Source organism: Miniopterus schreibersii (assembly GCF_964146895.1).
Source record: "Miniopterus schreibersii genome assembly, chromosome: 1".
Lineage (NCBI taxonomy): Eukaryota > Metazoa > Chordata > Mammalia > Chiroptera > Miniopteridae > Miniopterus > Miniopterus schreibersii.
Window position 1 is genome coordinate 21,913,347 of NC_138101.1, and position 6,142 is coordinate 21,919,488.

The window sequence follows — 6,142 nt, forward strand, 5'->3', positions numbered from 1 at the left end:
GGGGCGGGCGGCTCACTCCCCTCCCACGCCCTGCAGGCCCTTGGGGCCACCGCGCCCTCCGGAATTGCGGCCTAAGGTTTAGTCAGAACGCGTCCGACTCGCCGCTTCTGGGAAGGGGGTGCCTACGTCTGGAGGATGCTGAGTCCCGTCATGACTGGACCAGTTAGTGCCCCCGCCCTGATCCCTGGGAGGAGTAGCGGGACACCGACGCCCTTCAGAGATGTTTTCTAGACTTGAAACGCCTGCCAAATTCAGGATCTGGGGTGTCTGTGCGTGATATTTAGCAGAATGTGCAACGTGTAAGTCCCGTGTTAGGAGGGAGGGTAAAATTAATAAGGAGCCTGCCCACTTTTAATGTGGAGGGTAGTTCTGTTTCTCTTTCCCCACCCCAAGGTCATAAATCTCAAAAGCAGTCATGGCTTTTGGTTTCCCTCAATAATTACATCAGGTACAATCTGTACTTAAAGTCAAAGCATTTTTAAATACGTCATGAGGAAAGCGATTAGGAGATTATAAAGACTTTAAAATACCACATAGATGATGGTTTTTCTTAATAGGGTCATGATGACTTTTAAAAAGCTGTTGAATGTTGACTAAATACAATAATTTGCTGTGAATTATAGAAAGTGTGATAGTATATGTAGGCGTTGTAGATTCTATGCAGTTAAATTCATCCATCAAATATTTAATGCGTTAGACATTATCCCAGAGTCCAAAGATGCAGAATGAATCAAGACCCAATTCCTTCTTCCAAACTCACAGGCTAGTAGGACAGAAAAATGAACACATAAATAATTGCAATGCATGAGAGTAATACTATAATAGAGGTATCATTTTGGACTTGGCATACGGATTTAAGTTACCTATTACAATTGGCTAATTTTAAAAACCACTTTTCTATTCTTTCCCTTTTTACGAATTCTTTTTTCTACCTATTATTCACTTTACATTCTTCATTAGTATTTTGATAATAGTCACAATCTTCACAACAGTCTAAGATCTCAGAATCAAATCAGAATATCAGTATTAGCTAGAATGGACCTTTGGATCTAGAACAGCCATTCTCAAAACGTGCTGACACTTTGAGACCCTTTCAAGAGATCCAGGAGGTCAAAACATTTTCAAGATAAAACTAATGTTATTTGTTTTATTCACTCTCATTCTGTCACAAACATACAGTGGAATTTGCCAGAGGCTTGTTCACAGTGTAACAGATTGAATGCAGATTTTTAGATTCACAAAAATGTCAAGCATACCCTGGCTGGATGTGAGGCAGTGGATAAGAGCTTCAGGCTGTGTATTGAAGGCTCGTGGTTCGCTTCCCAGTTAAGGACACATACCTGAGTTGCAGGTTCCTCCCTCAATGTGTCTCACGTCGGGGGTTTTTTTTCCCCTCCCTCTCTCCTTCCCTCCTACTCTCTCTGAAAATCAATGGAAAAATAATCTCTGGTGAGGATTGGAAAAAAAAAAGTCTTGCAATACCAATCTTACTAATTTTTTATTTGACAACGTAGTAATTTTTCATTAAAATATGTTAACATGTAATAGATTTATTAGTCACTTCTAAGGACTTAAGGTATTTTTCATATCAGTTTTCATTTCTAATAGGTTAAATAGCAATACATAAAAATCAACATGAAAAAACTTTTGGGGTCTTCAAATTTTAAGTGTGTAAAGGAGTCCTGAGAACAAAAAGTTTGAGAACTTCTTGATGTATTTTCAAATTATGTTTCACGGAATTCTAAGTTTCTCTGGTGGTGTGTCAGTCTGTGAGGAAAGAGTAAGTGGGAGGTTAAAACAGACAGGGTTGTGGGTCTTCTATGTCTCTCTCACTTCTCCAGAGCAAAGGAGTTCTGTTATCTGCTTTATATATCAATTTTTATGTAGGATTTCAATTTATAAACCGGTTCCTCTTAAAATTTAAAAACCATTTATTCACTGGTCTGGGCACATGCCCAGGTTCAGGCTGCATCTCCAGTGAAGTAGCCGATCAGTGTTTCTGTCTCCCTCTCCCTTCCTCTCTAAAGTCAATCAAAATATATTTAAAACCATTCATTCATTCATTATTTCCTTAAAGTGTTTACTATGTGATAGGATTGTACTAGTCACTAGGAATATAATTGTGAGTAAAGAATGATACATTTCCTGCCTTCCTAAATTTTACTCTGTGGAGAAACATCAAGGTACCTGAGTTGCAGATAAATGTAAAATTACATCTTTACTTAGGAGAAGTACATAGTCTTATGAGAGTGTACAATAGGAGTATTTAACATAGTAGGTCAGAAATGCTTCCTCAAGTTGTGATAATTGAGCTCCTAAAGGAAACAGGCATTAACTAGGGGAAATGAAGAGGGTAGCTAGAGGAATAGAAAGTGTGAATGTGGGGAGAGCAATTCAGAGGTAATTACAGTTATCAATAATTAGAAGTAGTATGTCTAAGGTAGTAGCCATGTAAATGCAGAGAAATGAACAGATTCAAAATATGATTGGGGAGCCCGGCCAGGCGTGGCTCAGCAGTTGAGCATCAACCTAGGATCCAGGAGATCGGGGTTCAATTCCCGGTCAGGGCACATGCCCGGGTTGCGGGCTGCAGCTGATCAATGACTCTCTCTCATCATTGATGTTTCTATCTCTCTCTCTCCCTCTCCTTTCCTCTCTCTGAAATCAATAAAAATATATTTTTAAAAAAATGATTGGGGAATAAAAGCAATAGGACTTTGGTAATAACCAATCCCTGCCCCCCACACCCCCCACCAGCACCACCACACACACACAAAAGGGTGACACTGTTCTGGCTTCTGACAGTAAAGGTTTGTTTTGCCTTGCAGAAATATATTTAAGGAAATCAATTTCCAGCTCAACTTCCACAGGTACCCTTCCCAAAATTGATCTGCCTGAGAACAGTCCCCTTTTCAAAAGAAAGGCTTACCTTTCACCCAAACAAAACCTTACTATGATCTATTATCCAGCAGTAAAATTCCACTGCTTGCCAAACAAAATCGTGGTTTTGGGGAAGTCCCCTATACTGATTATTAAACAAGACACCTCAAATCTGTCTTTCCTCATTTTATACCTATTTTTGTTGAGACTGAAGAGAATCAGGACACTCTAGCCTATGTTGGGATGTTCTGAATTCCAAACAAGATGCCATATAAATTATGACATTGATTGTTTTACTTTATTGATTTCAGGGAGAGGGAGAGAGAAACATCAATGATGAGAGTCACTAATCAGCTGCCTCCTGCACTCCCCCCCCCCCACTGGGGATCAGGCCCACAACCTGGGCATGTGCCCTGACCAGGAATGGAACCTTGATCTCTGGGTTCATAGGTCGAAGCTCAACAGCTGAGCCACGCTGGCCAGCAACATTGATTCTTTTAAAAGCAACTTGAGCCCAGCCAGCATGGCTCAGCGGTTGAGCATCAGTCTATGATCCAGGAGATACCCCATCAGGGCGCTTGCGTGGGTTGAAGGCCTGATCCCCAGTGGGGGGGGGGGTGCAGGAGGCAGCCGCTCAATGACTCATCACTGATGTTTGTCTCTCTCCCTCTCCCCTCCTCTCTCTGAAATCAATAGACATTTAAAAAATTAAAAATGAAAGCAACTTGAGTATTATGCAAGACTACTAAATCTTTCTAGAGAGATCAGACAAAATTGACATGGATAAAATTTGTAAGATTTATTTGGTAAAGTACTTCAACTTAGTTTTATCAAATCTTATATTTTCCAAGCTGTCTAATCACAATGAGTCTGGCACTCTGGACAGCAGGTGGGTTATAGTTATCTTAATGCTTTGGAGCTATCCAGTTTTGTCTGCAGTTCCTGCAAAATCTCTTGTAGTTTCTGCATTATGATCTTGCTGTCACTTAATGTCTTTACCCAAAGATTGTATTAAAATAAATGGAGGTTGGAGAGATTCCAAGAAAGTGGCAGATTAAGTGGAAGCTACACTGACATTCTCCCAGAATCAAATTGGAATTACAGCTAAAATATAGAAAAACCATCCTAAATAACCAAATGAAGACTAGCTGGAGAGAACCCTCATAACTAAGGATGTAAAGTGTTTACCACATAGAGACTGGTAGGAAGTGGGGAGGCTAGAGAGGGTTGGCCAGGCTCCTCCATTTACATAAAATAAATGGAGGTTGTCAAGGCATAGGATGCTCAAAATAGCATGTCTTTTTTTTTTTTTTTTTGGTTTCAGAGAGAAAGGAAGGGAGAGAGAGAGACCGACACATCAATGATGAGAGTGGTTGATCAGCTGCCTCTTGCATGCCCCCTGCTGGGGATCAAGCCCACAACCCTGGCATGTGCCCTGACCCAGAATGGAGCCTCAATTTGGGTCATAGGTCAATGCTCAACCGCTAAGCGACGCCAGCTGGGTGCATTACTCTTTTAATAATTGAAAACTAACATACATACATTTTCATAAGGGAAGATACAGCAACATTAAATGCAGAAGTAAAAATGATAACCCAGCTTTTTTCTGTTAAGCCAGCCATAAAGAGATTAGCAAAATGTAAAGCAGTGCAACTCTTCTAAATTTTCATTTTGGAAAATGGTTTATTTTAAAAATTTTAACATGTATTGGGTTTATTATTATTTTTAAATACTTAATATTTTTAAGTGTTTTAATTTGGGATACAAGTAAATATTGATAGACATAATATATTTTTTTAATATGGAATGCTTCATGAATTTGTGTGTCATCCTTGCACAAGGGCCATGCTAATCTTCTCTGTATTGTTCCAGTTTTTGTGTATGTGCTGCCAAAGCAGGCAAACATAACCCATATAAACCAAAGCTCTTTGGGGTTCCCAAACCAGAGTGTTTGAGAATAACTCACTATAAGCTATCACTATATGCAACAGCCTCAGGCCTATTTTTTTAGCTGTGAGAGTAGCTTAAAATCTGAATGAGTTGTTTACCTTAACATTAAGCCAGAATCACACAAAGCTACTTTAACATTTTTTCCCAAGACTAAAACACTATTGACAATACTAAATATTCTTAGTTAGCACACAGTAAGATTGCTACAATAAAAATATACGTTTGAGAACTAGATGAAAATTAGACTAAGTAACTTAAAAATTGTCAGCTATCTTTCTTCAACAAAAGCACCCTTTGAGTATCTTTGATGCTTTCATATATTAGCATCAAAAATTATTAATATGAGAGGGCACAAGGACTTCAACCTTAACTGTTGACAGTTTACACCTATCTATGTGACTAAGTTCTTAAAATACGTGACGATGAAAAAAATTGCTTGGATATTGTAGAGGGAGAAAATTATCAGCCTTACCCATTCTTCAATGGAGAAAGTATAATTTTCCTTTTTTTAAATTGAACTTTGGGGGTGACATTGGTTAATAAAATTATGTTTCAGGGGTATAATTCTATAATACAGCATCTGTATATTATATTGTGTTCACCACCCCAAGTCCATAATTTTCAATGTTACTTTACTTACCCCAAGATTTTGTTAAGCCTTGCTTTGGCTAACAGAATCATGCTTGATTGAAGCTTGAGACTGCCAGCTTTCAATAGGCTGTTGCTAGTGAAAATGGGTAAGAGGATGTTGACAGGTGCAATGGGTGACAAAAGAGAGTAAAGTGTGGTGTTTAAGGTTATTAGATAAAAATGAAGACTTAAGAACATTTGCAAGGATAAATCTTAACCCATCTATCTATTGGGGTGTAGGCTCTGGTGTTAGATTTACATCTGTTTTGTAGGTTATAACCACAAAACTGTACTTGCTGGATTAATTGTAAGGCCCCATACTATTATATAAATGTTTTTCTTATGACTTTAAGTTATCTCTTAGGGAAGTCTTTAGTTAGGAGTAAAAAGTCTTACAAAGAAACTGCTTAATAAAGGATGTTACAACAAATCAACAAACGACTCCTGCTGGCGAGGGTGTGGAGAAAAGGGAACCCTAGTACATTGCAGGTGGGAATGCAGATTGGTGCAACCACTATGGAAAACAGTATGGAGGTTCCTCAGAAAATTAAAAATGGAGCTGCCTTTTGACCCAGAGATCCTTCTAGGAATATATCCTAAGAATCCTGAAACACTAATCAGAAAGAATATATGCACCCTGATGTTCATAGCAGCACAGTTTACAATAGCTAAGATCTGGAAA